The sequence below is a fragment of the Lepisosteus platostomus genome, chromosome 1 (assembly GCF_059453375.1).
Source record: "Lepisosteus platostomus isolate fLepPlt1 chromosome 1, fLepPlt1.hap1, whole genome shotgun sequence".
Classification (NCBI taxonomy): domain Eukaryota; kingdom Metazoa; phylum Chordata; class Actinopteri; order Semionotiformes; family Lepisosteidae; genus Lepisosteus; species Lepisosteus platostomus.
Window position 1 is genome coordinate 75,843,040 of NC_142611.1, and position 12,484 is coordinate 75,855,523.

Below are 12,484 nucleotides of genomic sequence, written 5' to 3' on the forward strand. Positions count from 1 at the left end.
TGTTATGTAAGCATAACATTGTATTTAGGTTCTGGAGAAAACAGCATTACTCTTATTATCAGCATGTCCCATCAAGCTCAATGTGATTATATTTTTAGCTATAAATAAGCTGATTTGATTATTTCTCTCTTTCACTGTATCATGTAAAAGCAAGTGCCAACAACCATAAAGCATGTCTACTGTGTAAAACACAATATTTCACTGTGTTTTCTACCACATCGTATATACGATAACACAGTTAATGTTCTTCCATTGCTACTGAAATTGCCAGTATTTTTTAAATGTCCCACCACCTTTGAAATCACCACTGTTTTCACACTCAGCTCTCCAGCCAACTCCTGCTGTAGAACATGGCTGTGAATGAGACACAAGTACATTCTCCTGCAGCACACCTTCTTCGCCGTTTGACATACTGTATTGCGAGCTCAACAGCACCCTGACAGGAGGGTTTGTTGCCACAGGAGAAACGGCAGGTCCCTCAGTGACATCACCACAAGCCGGCAGGTACCTGTGAGTCACAGAAGTCACTAAGGACCAACACTCTGGCTGCAGGAGGTGGAGGCCTGGACTCTCATGCAGAGTGAGGAGTGAACCAAGAACTGCATAGATGGAGATGGGGTGGAGGAGGGAAACAAAGACAAATGTGAAGGAGAAAAGGCTTAGGGATGGTATTTTTTATTTAGGAAATCACATTTGGAATGGGCCAGCAGCTCTATCACCCTGCAGCGGTCAACTGGTAGCCCACTGAAGTTAAAGGAAGGTTGAGCCTGGTCAGTATCTGGATGGGAGACCTAAAGGGAAGCTATGGTTACTGCTGGAAGTAGTATTAGTGAAACCAGCAGGGGGCGCCCACCCTGTGGTCTGCGTATACTGTAGTGGGCGGCATCTTTCGGATGAGAAGTTAAACGGAGGGCCTGACTCTCAGTGGTCATGAAAGATCCCCGGGCATTTCTCTATAAGAATAGGGAGTTATCCCGGTGTCTGGGCCAAATTTCCCCCCTCGGCCTTTTACCTTGACCTCCAAATTGTCCCCACGTATGACTGGCTTGTACGTGCCCTGCGATGGACTGGCGCCCCCTCCAGGGTGAACCCTGCCTTGCGCTCGTTGTTTGCCAGGTAGGCTCCAGCTTCCCGCGACACCATATGGTATAAAGCGGTTTGGTAAACAATATGACATCCCCCCTGAACCTTCATTGTAAACTTCTTCTTTTTTTGTCATTTCTGTACATCATACCTTTTTGAGTGCTAAGTGGATAAAAAAAACAATCATGGCAATCTTAAATCTAAAATTTGATTTCCAAATCCCTTTCAATACATCAGGATTATCATTGTAATAATGTATATTATTTTGTGTTTATACTAAATAAACACATTATAAACATTATCAGTGCCAGATATATACTGAATATGTCAGAATAAAATGTTAATAGCTCATAACCAATCTAGTTACTACCTATAAAGATCATGAAACCCATGAGTAGATAACCATATTCTCAGCTATTAAAAAAAAACATTTCATTACACAAGCCATGAATAATACTGAGTCACCAGAAACACCCTCTCACACCTAATTCAGATTTAATGGGTAGATTACTAAAGTGGCTGTTCTTCATATTCCCCCTCAATATCGCACCACTGCAAGAAAAATTCAACAATTAAAAACATATTAAAATTCATCCTGAAGAGGGCTGTTCCTTCCTGAACATTATCCAAAACATTGCAAGATCAGTTGTCTGGACCCAGGGTTGAGAATCTAATAGTGTGCAGCACTTTAAAATTTCAGAATTATTTAATCGATATTACATAAACTCATTCCATTTACTGCATTTTCAAGAACATAAGACGAATTGGATGTTTTAATGCTCGGTCATCATGTAAGAAATGAAGCTTTTTCCATACCCTGTCCTTCTGTTTAATCTTCAATATTTTATACACAGCAGATAAAAAGTATTTCTTATTTTACATTTTTGCTTGACTTCAACAAGAAGAAACTAGTTTTAAATCATTTGAATTTTAGTTTTAGTTTGGTTTATGAAAAGGATACCGCACAGCTCTTAAGCTGCACCATCATTGGCTACAAAGCTAATTTACATCTTTAGTCCCTAACAAAATGAGCAGAACTCACAAGAAATATTTTTTTTTTTCTGGCATCATAATCCATCCATCCATTTTCAGATCGCTTCTTCCAATTCAGGGTTGCAGAGAGCTGGAGCCGATCCCGGTAAGTAATGAACACAAGGCAGGGTACACCTCATATGGGACACCAGTCCATCGCAGGGCACACACAGACACAAACACAGGCATGCACACTCTCACACCAGGGCACACCAGGGCATTTTTTCTCAGAAGCCAATTAACTTAACAGTATGTTTACGATGTGTGAGAGGAAACAAGGGCATCTGGAGAAACAAAAACAACCCACGCTAACACTGGAAGAACATACTAACTCCATGCTGATAGCACCTCAGGTCCAGAATTGAACCCAGGGCCCCAGTGCTGGGAGGCTAACCACTGCACCATAGTGCATAAATGTCTCTGTATAACACATTCCATGCATTTGTAGCTTTTCAAAATAATGGCATGAGGATACGAATTAGAAAAGAGAAATGTAAATATATTTTAATTTACAGTACATTACTCTCCAATACTCTCATTCCTATGCCCTGAAGTTTGTGGAACAAACTAGACCCTAATGTCTGAACCCCTTAATATACAGTATCTCCAATGACTCTGGGTAAAAAAATCATATGTGGGCACGTGTGAAGATGTTCAGGAGTTAATGTCCAGAAAAAAACTACCTCACATTTTATTTTTAACTGCAGAATACTAGAAAATGCTTTCTTGTGCCTTGCAATTCTGTAAACCTCACAACTGTGGAACAGGAGAGCAAATGAAACCTAATTGCTGAGACTATGAGACAAAAGACAACAAATTAATGATCCCTCTTTAAAGATGGCCTCAAATTGAAGGATAACATTTTATAAATCAGTCAGGATTGTTTCCTCATTTTTACTCCTTGACTAATTCTTTCTGCTACCCAAGAAAAAAAAGAATTGACAGCACCATTAGACAACATAGTTGCTACATACTTCTGCATTTACGCAGAGAGATACCAAATTGTGCTACTGTAATAGGAGAAATTTATCAAGTCTAATTCTATAATTGGATGGCATTAGCAGGAGAAATGAGGATAAATAGGCCTCTTTGTATCTACAGAGTGATCAAACATGTCTTCACATTGTTTTCATCACATTAGCTACCTCAGACTCTGTGTTTTGCACCGTGAGATTCCATTAAGATATGGATGCAAATGTCCAAGAAAAAAGGGAAGACAAACAGAAAAAACAGATACAAGAATGTGGCACTTTTCCTATGTGACAGCATCTATACAAAATCACAGCCCTATCAGCATGGCCAGGCTCTATTACGGTCACTGTATCACTCCTATCACTTTACCATTTCTTCCTTCTACTTAACACCTACAGAAACATAACTGCACAAGGGTAATTCTTAAAGCACAGCTGAAATTCTTCTGGTGCTGTTCTTTTTCCACTTGCCTAATTAAGAGTAAGTTTTGCTGTGACAAAAAATTGTTTATGTTGTCATAAATCTACCTTTCACTTTATATCCTGACAACCATATTGTTTTAGAGGCATGAAAACAATCCATTTCAGCAGCTCAGCTGTGAGTGTGTTCTTTTGTTGCAGAAGCTTTCTGCTAGTGCCGTGCTTTTATCTCATGCTATAAATTAAAAAAAAAAGAATAAGGAATGACCCAAAAGGGAGCCGTGCTTTCATGCTAATATACACAGGAACAGATGGCAGTAGGTGACTGGAACCTTTTTTTTTCTCTTCTTCTGAATTCTGAAGAGCATTTGTTTTTGCAGTAGCTCCTATTTCACAGCATCTCAGCTCATTTGCATTAAAGGAATCAAGTCCTTAGGTCACAGCGTAGCTCACTCAAAAGGAGTGGAGAGCACATTTCAATATGGACAACACTTTAGATAAAAGGGTAGAAAAGTATCAATTCTAAGTTAAATGTATTTATGAAAAAATAAGAGTAATATTACATTACAAAAATTGTATGTCAGTGGCGAAACCCTAATCCTCACCACAGCAGCAAAAATACCACTAACATTACATCTAGAATTCTCCTGCTACAATCCTGTATGTCTTCTTAAACCCAACCCTGATTTCACCATTGATAAGAACTGAGCAGTAATAATAAATAAATATAAAATTATAACATAAATAAGTAATTAATAGTATAATAAATACGTAAATAATAAATAAGTAAAACCAGTATCAGTTGCCAGTATTTTAATTCCACAACATACAGTAGACAGCAGGTACTGTTGTTCCGAAATGCTTTGGCGTATATGTAATTCAATACATTTCCTCTACACTAATGGCTTTTGGGTTATGAAACATCCTACCCAGCTATGTTATTCGGGTCGATATCCTTGCTTCTTTCAAGAAACAGCTGGATGGGATCTCACATAATTTAACTCACAAAAAACAAAAAAGGCTAGGATGAGGCAAATGGGCACCTTTCGTTTGTAAAAGTTCTTAGGTTCTTAACAGCACTTAATCCAAAAAGCCAATGGAGTTGAATCTCTGCTAATGAGAGGAAAATTGGAAACATCGTGTAATTAACCCCCCCCCCGAATCCTCTAGTGTCTGAAATATACTTTCACTTCCTAGCCGCACAGCAATCGGCTCGTGCAGAAGAAATTATTATTGTGTATACAACATGTGGGTCAAGTGACCAAAATATTTGCCACATAGGACTACAGTATCTGTATATTTCCATAAAATCTTAACTGTGGCAATAGAAAATATGACTATCTTAGTTTAAAATAACAAAAACTTGGTGAGTTTTCTTTTGCTCTCATACCCTCCGTGACCTCAGCTTGGACATTTTTACTGATTTTCAAAGATCTGCTGGAAAACCATGTGAGTGAGATCAGCAAAGCCTAAAAACTAAAGGGCAAGAGCCCCTACACACAGCAGCTGATGATGACTCTCGGAAGTGACAGCATAAAAGACAGAGATGAAAAACTCAAAAAGAGATTTTCTCTTCGACTTCAGGGTGTCCTTTTCTACTCCTGCGGTTTTCCAGATGGTTAGCTGAACAGCAGTGGAGACTCCTGTTATTTTGATTCCCAAACCGCTTGGTTAGATACAGAAATGACTCTTTTAGATTGAATCTCTAATAGATCTGAACATAAAACAGCAGAGAACTGAGTAACCTTTTACCCTTTGTGCCTATTTGCATTCCATGAACAGCAGTAGCTCTATTCTGCGGCAGATTAAAGATCCATCACCCTGTAACAGGGTAATTTAAATTCTTGGATGCAATCACTTTTGACCTCACAGACATTCTGCAATAGTATCTGCCATCCTGTATAATCTTAAAGTTACCCAGGTTTTTAAAAAAATTGAATTGCCGATTACCAAACATGTTAATACGCAATACAGTCCAGGTCTTTTGCTATGAAAGTTCCCTACATTTTTTTATCATTACATTTTAATTCATTTTTTCCCATTAGAATCTGAATTCTGCTACCATGCAAGATGATGCTATTATGCAGCATCATTCAGCACATCCTGAGACATTTATGTGGAACAAGTGATTTAATAAGTTCTGCTAACAGGCAATAATTAGTCAGCTCTGGTTTATTTCTGTATTAATAGGCAGACATACTGTATAACTGATGTTTGAAAGCAAAGTCCCCTCCAAAAACTAATAGACACCACTATGGTTTATTTATATTTACCATTATAAATGCGAGTGGTAAACACTATTTTATCCCAAATCATCACAACAAAATAACTAGGAAATACATAAGGGGATAGAACACACTTTATAAAATCATTAAAAAAGCATGACCCAGTTAAAGAAAGAGTATACTAAGAATTAACAAGCACAGGTAAAAAAAGAACACTAAAACAGGGGTGGGAAGGTAAAAGCCTTCAATTATTGGCTGAAATAAAGAATTGTATTTGGACAACTGCAAATTAACTGTAAGGCATTAAGTAAAAAAGTATCCTGTTAGAGTTCTATGAACAAGCATCATCAATAATGGACACAGAAAACATAGCATTGTGCAATGAGATTTTCAGAATGCATTTAATAAAAGATTCATTCCTCAAATTGCAGGAAATGAATCCTGTATTGGAGGATACAGTATATACTGTATATGCCTGAGTTAAGATTTGGTTAATAAATAGAAAACAGAGTACAGATAGGGGATGAATGCTCAGTATTGGGTGACGTGATTAGTAAAGTACCACCGGGATCTGCGTTAGCACCAGTGCTCTTCCTAATTTAGATCTAGCTTCTGGTATAGTTAATATACCAGAATATATAATAACCTACACATTTGCTGACAACACCAAAATAAGAGGTCTAGCAAACACTGTAAAAGCAGTGTTTGAATAGAATTCAAAAAGATTTTGATAAAAGTCAGGACTGGGCAAAACTCTGGCAGATGCTGTTCTCACCTGGATGTAAGTACATCCAGGTGAGGAGCTGGTTTCAGAGGAGTCAGGAGTAATGTGCTCATGCCGGCTGGTAGTTATCCATGACCAACTGCAATACTCGTGTCCTGTGAAAACCTCTGGAAACCCTCTTTTCGTATTTTCTCATTTTTTAGGTAAAACCAGTTACGTCTAGTGATGTTTCACTGATTAAGATTTAAGGGTTTGTGCCCTGTGCCATCCTGAGAAAACATCTGAGAAACCCTTCCATGTCTTTTGTCGTTTTTTTTTTAAATTGGCCTTAAAATACCGGATTCAGTGTGAGCTCAGTCTGAGCACGTGTTCTGCCTTAACAAATCACCACCTGTGAAGCCACAGGAGCCTGGGTGGGACCAGCTGGATGTCACTGACATTGACAGGCAGTTTAATGACTGGCACAAACACGCACTTTGATCATCCTGGGGGGTTATGGGAAATGTAGTTCTCATAGGCAACACGACATTTCTGAGCTACACAAGCCAGTTTCTGTACCTACAGTACCTCTCCACAATTTACAGTATGTTAATTCTTATGCCAGGGCAAGCAGCATATGCAGGGTGTTACATGCAGGTAGTAAAAACAAACTAAGGAAAATGGGAAATACTTGAATAGCTATTTATGAACTTCGCTTTATTATTCATGTGGGCAAATTTACATCTTCTATACAAGCTACCTAGTTACATAATTAAGCTGATATCCTGGCTTATTTAAAGACAAACCTAGATGAGATCATTTAGCTAGTAACTACCAATCCATCCATGCAGCTGGGTCATTCCAACTTACAGCCAGGCTCTCATTCCTAGAGCCAAGAAGATAAATCTGAAATTGCTCACAATACACAATGAAGTACATTAAGATCGCAGTTATTAACTGAGACTCTTCGGAGAAAGGTTTAACATAAGATATTTCCATATAATTACGTATAAGTGCTAAGTTAAACCCTTAAAACTGGAGTTGCCAGTTGAACAGAAGTACAATAAAATAAGAGTTCACTCAAGACATTGTTACACTGCACTGATCACCACCATTAATGACGCAACTGCTTCTTAGTTGCTAAATGTTTGACTTCATGTTTATTGATGAAGTTGCTGATCCACAAATACTGAATATGTAGTGTACTGTATATATTTAAACACAATATTCAGGTAAGCACAACATTAACTGCTTGTCCAGCAGCACTTACTATATGTTTTTCTCTTGACCCAGAAATCTTAGTCTAAGATGGAGTTTCCTCTAGTTTCACAAAACAGTAAGTTTAATTTAAATCAAGTACAAGTTGAATTTGTATGATGATTCCTATAGTTATATTTAAAGACAAGCAGATCCATGGAATCTCACTCATACTGAAAAATAGTCATGGACTGTAGGTTCAGGAAAGCAATGAAATCTACAGTATTTCACTAATCAATCACCAGTAACCAGTCACCTGCTGTTGTGCGTGTGTGCTCATCTCTGTTGTAATTACATGATGTGCCTCAGTGGAGGAGTGCTTTGGTACTCACTCATGATTTATAAGCCTTAAGGCTTTTCTGTCTAGCTTTCTTTTTGCCCTGATTTTATTTCCTTTAAAATAAAGAGAAACAGATCACAATATGCTGACAGTCTTACTGACAGCTGTCACAACTCGCAAGCAAGCTAGTTTGCTTTTCCCATTACCCTGTACACTAAAATGCAGTATACTTGAAATCAAACATTATTTTATATGTGTTGTAATACCAGTCTTGCATGAGTTAAATGCCTCCCACCTTCTGTCTATTCTACACCACTAACCAAATGAAGGGAATAAATCTTTCATTTTTAACTGCGCTTTTGTTCCATGCCATCAATTATTATGAAACATCATCAACCATTTTTAAGGACATGACCAAAGAATCTTAATAATTTTTAGATTCATTTACATTAAAATACAGTGTATAGTTTACTAAAAAAACAGCGTAAAAACACCTAACAAAAACACTAATGGGTCTGGTTCTCAGGTTCTGCAAAAAAAGGCTGAAAAAAGAAAACAAACAACATTTCACTTTTTTCTTCAAGTGAAGGCTACACAGCTAAAACAGTGTGCGTTTTAAACGTTCTTTTTACTTTTCAGTTTGGAAGGATCATTTAACTGTTCCCTTTGTAGCTCTTCGTTACAACTAGATAGAGAAATGAAAAATAAACCGACTGTATAGTGTAGGGTTAAAATAAATTTTAAAATATATATATAATGTTAATTTATATTTGTTTGCTCTCAGATACTGACTTGTTGTATATAGTATTTCAAAGGAAATGGAACAAGACCAATATGAATTGGCTTCATCACTCTGCTCTCCTCCCCACTGATAGCTGGTGTGTGGTGAGCGTTCTGGCGCACTATGGCTGCCGTCGCATTATCCATGTGGGGCTGCACACTGGTGGTGGTGGAGGGGAGTCCCCATTACCTGTAAATCGCTTTGACTGGAGTGTCCAGAAAAGCGCTATATAAATGTAAGTTATTATTATCATTATAGATAGATAGCTAGAGAGAGATAAGCAGAACAATAGAAACTCTGAATACTTCATCTTTTCCAGCATCTGTGTTTTCCAACCTGATTTAAACAAAGTTGTCATGTCCTAAAATCAGAGCAGTAAAAAGTGCAAGGCTGTAAGCAAGATCACTACTGTTTGTCATTGACAGGATCCTGTACAGCCAGCAGCAGACTAACATGCCAGAACAGGAAGCTGTCAGAAAATACAGTATCACATCTGTATGTATGCTATGAAAGGGACCGCTGTCAACCTGGACATTTGCTAAGAAAACAGCATCTGCTCAGAAATGACTGCTGAAGGACTGTGACACCTGAAGCTAACAATCACCTGAAAGAGGCTGACACAGCAATCTGCCTGCATGTCAACAAATGCAAAGCAACCAGTGTGTATGGCAAAGTCACTGGCAGCAGCTCAGTTATCACTCCTCTGCCAAATTAGTAAAACAAAGTTACTGTGCTATGAAAACACAAACATTGACATTACGATGAGACAGCATAACAATCAATACTGAAGTAATACTCCATCACTCTGAGCCTCAGTGCATGCAGGGCTTGCTCATTATGTAAAGCCCATATACACTGTACTCCAGTCTAAGTAGGTTATTTGAGGATCTAATGGCCGCCAAAAAATCAATTTTGCTGAGTTGGGTGGAGGTAAAATACCTTTTGACTTGGGAGCATCTTTGTAGATTAAATTGAAACTAATGTGTGCTTGAACTTCACTGTGCCAGTGCACAATGTCTGTCTGCATAGACAAATTTTCCATTTATAAAATCTGTTTAAGGCATGGCATCTGTTTAAGCTGCTCTTGGATCCAAGGGGTGGAAATTGAATGTTTGCACCAGTTTTCTCCTGAGGCTCTAATTTCATCTCGCCTTCCAAAGACACAAAGGTGTGGTATATTTTCCATGAGTGAGGTGTGTATGTACTGTACTGCCCTGCAAAGGGCTGGCGTCCAGGGTGTGGCCATGAGTTATGCTCCATATTTCCAAGGTCCCCAAGATTCTGTTGCAACCCAAACCAGGAAAAAGAGGATAACGAATGGTTAAAAATCAGTCCTTTTTATCGTTTTTCTAGCACACATTTAGTGAAATTCTGATCTTCTGTATTTAAGGTTTGCTCTGTTCTAAAAAATTGTTCTGCAAAAACTAAATGTATTTCCCAGCAGCATATTGTTCTTACTAGTTTAAAACTGTACTTTAGATCAGTATGTTACAAATTGCGGGGGAGGAATTTTAAGAACACAAAAGGCATAAGAAAGATTGAAAATAAGTTGGTTTAGTAGCAAAATGTGTATAAAATTTAATTTCTGTGAAATGTATTTTATCATTATTGTAATCAATAACATTTTAATTTATAATAAAACAATAATTCTGTATTGAAATAAAAAATTCATAACACATTTCCTTTTTGATTCAAAATCTAATTCTAATATCTACAATATTCTGTCATACATTGTCAATTACAAAAACATAAAAATAAAACTAGGATTTTAAAAGCAGCATAAATCTATGTATCTGAAGACTCATACAATACAATTACTGGCTGTTAAAATAGAAGACAGTATCATATGGATTAAAAGCACAAAGAAAAGGCCACAATAACTTTGCTCAAAAAAAGATTACAGCATAACATTGTTAACCACAAAAACTCTGAAGCCAAAAACGAAATTGTATAAAACACAACAGTTATAATATATTAATTGTAGTTAGACATTTCTTAAATGTATAATTAAAAACCTTTCAGAATGACATTTAACAAATAATGAACTTTAACTCATTTTCAAAGCACTGATGATTCATACTTAATTGATGCAGTATTTAAAGGGCATATTAAAAAATTGAGTGTGTTAATTACACTGAAAAACAAAACAATATATATTTAAAAATAGATTTTATGTATGAAGTGATGAATTTGCTCCTAACATGAAGGGTTAAATAAGTGCTCAAAGAATATTTTGCAATCCAGTTGCACTTGCATTTGCTGTTCAGCATTATAATGCAGGTCCAGAGCAGTAAAAGGAGTCGGATTCCACTCCAAGAGAAACAGGAGCTGTCCATGGTCAAAATCTACTTGCTCAGAGGCAGCGGGCCTCCCAGCACAGAGCCCGTCCTTGTGTGTAACACAAATCCTTGCCACGCCTCCACTGCAGTTCTCATGGCTGCCAAAGAGAAGCCTCTGATTCACGCTACAGCCGGGAAGTCTGTGCTGGGAAGACCTCTAAGGAGGAATGAAGCCACAAATCCTTTGACAAACCATGCAGTTGGCTGCCGTATCCTAGATTTAAACTCCATCTCTGAGGGTGAGGAGAGGGGGTAACACCATTTACAATATGGGAAAGAGAGTGAAGACTGTCAGAAACTTTCTTTTAGAGGCTACCCACATCCATGTTACAGAATGTGATAATAATAATCACAGACATATGTAGAACAGAATTATGAGTACCGTGTGGCCAAAACAGAATCTGTCTTGAACTGGATTAAAGCCTGGTTAATCCTTTATAAACCCTGCATTCCCAGCGAAAACAAATCATTTCTTTACATAAACTTTATCCAACTAATTTACTAATTTCATTTGGTAACACTGATTTAGAGACCCTCAGCATTTGTATTTGTTACACAAATGAAGAGTGTTTGGCGTTGGACAGTTAATAATGCTCCTCGTTTGCTGTGCTGTAATTGTAACTGTATTATTAGATCTGGTAAAACAGTGCAGTTTGGTCATTTAATGGTCAAAAGTCACCCCTCTTAGCCAAACAGCAGTGAAGGTTATGGGAGAAGCAGCTCTCCTCCTTGCAGACAACTCTTGAACAATCCATGTTTGGACAGGCAGGAAAAAATATATCAGATCATTTTCATATTCTTAATTCCGAATATCAACTTCTTGTTAGGGTTCCCACATATAGATTAAAAATATACAAATTTTTGTTTGTTCCGTTATCTATTAGCAGTTAATACGAATAAATGTCAAAGGTAAATACAATTTGGTCAGCACAGCTGTTTATGCTGTAACAACCTATGTACAGTATGTGTAATACATCCTGACTGTTTTGTAATGAGTTATGCTTGTGCAGAAGATGTGATGTGTAATGTTTTGTGTTGTATTCAGATTATGGACGCAATGTATGTCCATAGAAATTTTCCCCTAGGGAACCATAAAGTTGATCTTATCTTATTAAACCCAACACTTGGTTTGTAACCTTAAAATACAATCAAACACTGTTGCTATCATTGCAGTTTGTGCATTATGCATGCACATGATTCTTGCATGCACTACACACCTTCTGAATCTCTCTGAAAATCCAGGAATAAATTGCTTACTACATAAGATAATACATACAGCAGGTAAACACAGCAAGAAATTACACTGTTAAATAAACCACGCTTATTACTGGAAACTAGCGCAAAGATTTATTGAAAGGAGTGGCATTTTGAATACATGGCTTGTCTTTCTTGA

General features: G+C 37.4%; 1 protein-coding gene across 3 annotated transcripts in view; it reads right to left on the minus strand.

Annotated features, from left to right (window-relative positions):
* Positions 1-12,484, minus strand: part of ctnna2 (catenin (cadherin-associated protein), alpha 2) — a 562,621-nt gene that overhangs the window by 502,650 nt on the left and 47,487 nt on the right. The gene's annotated exons all lie outside the window — the stretch shown is intronic.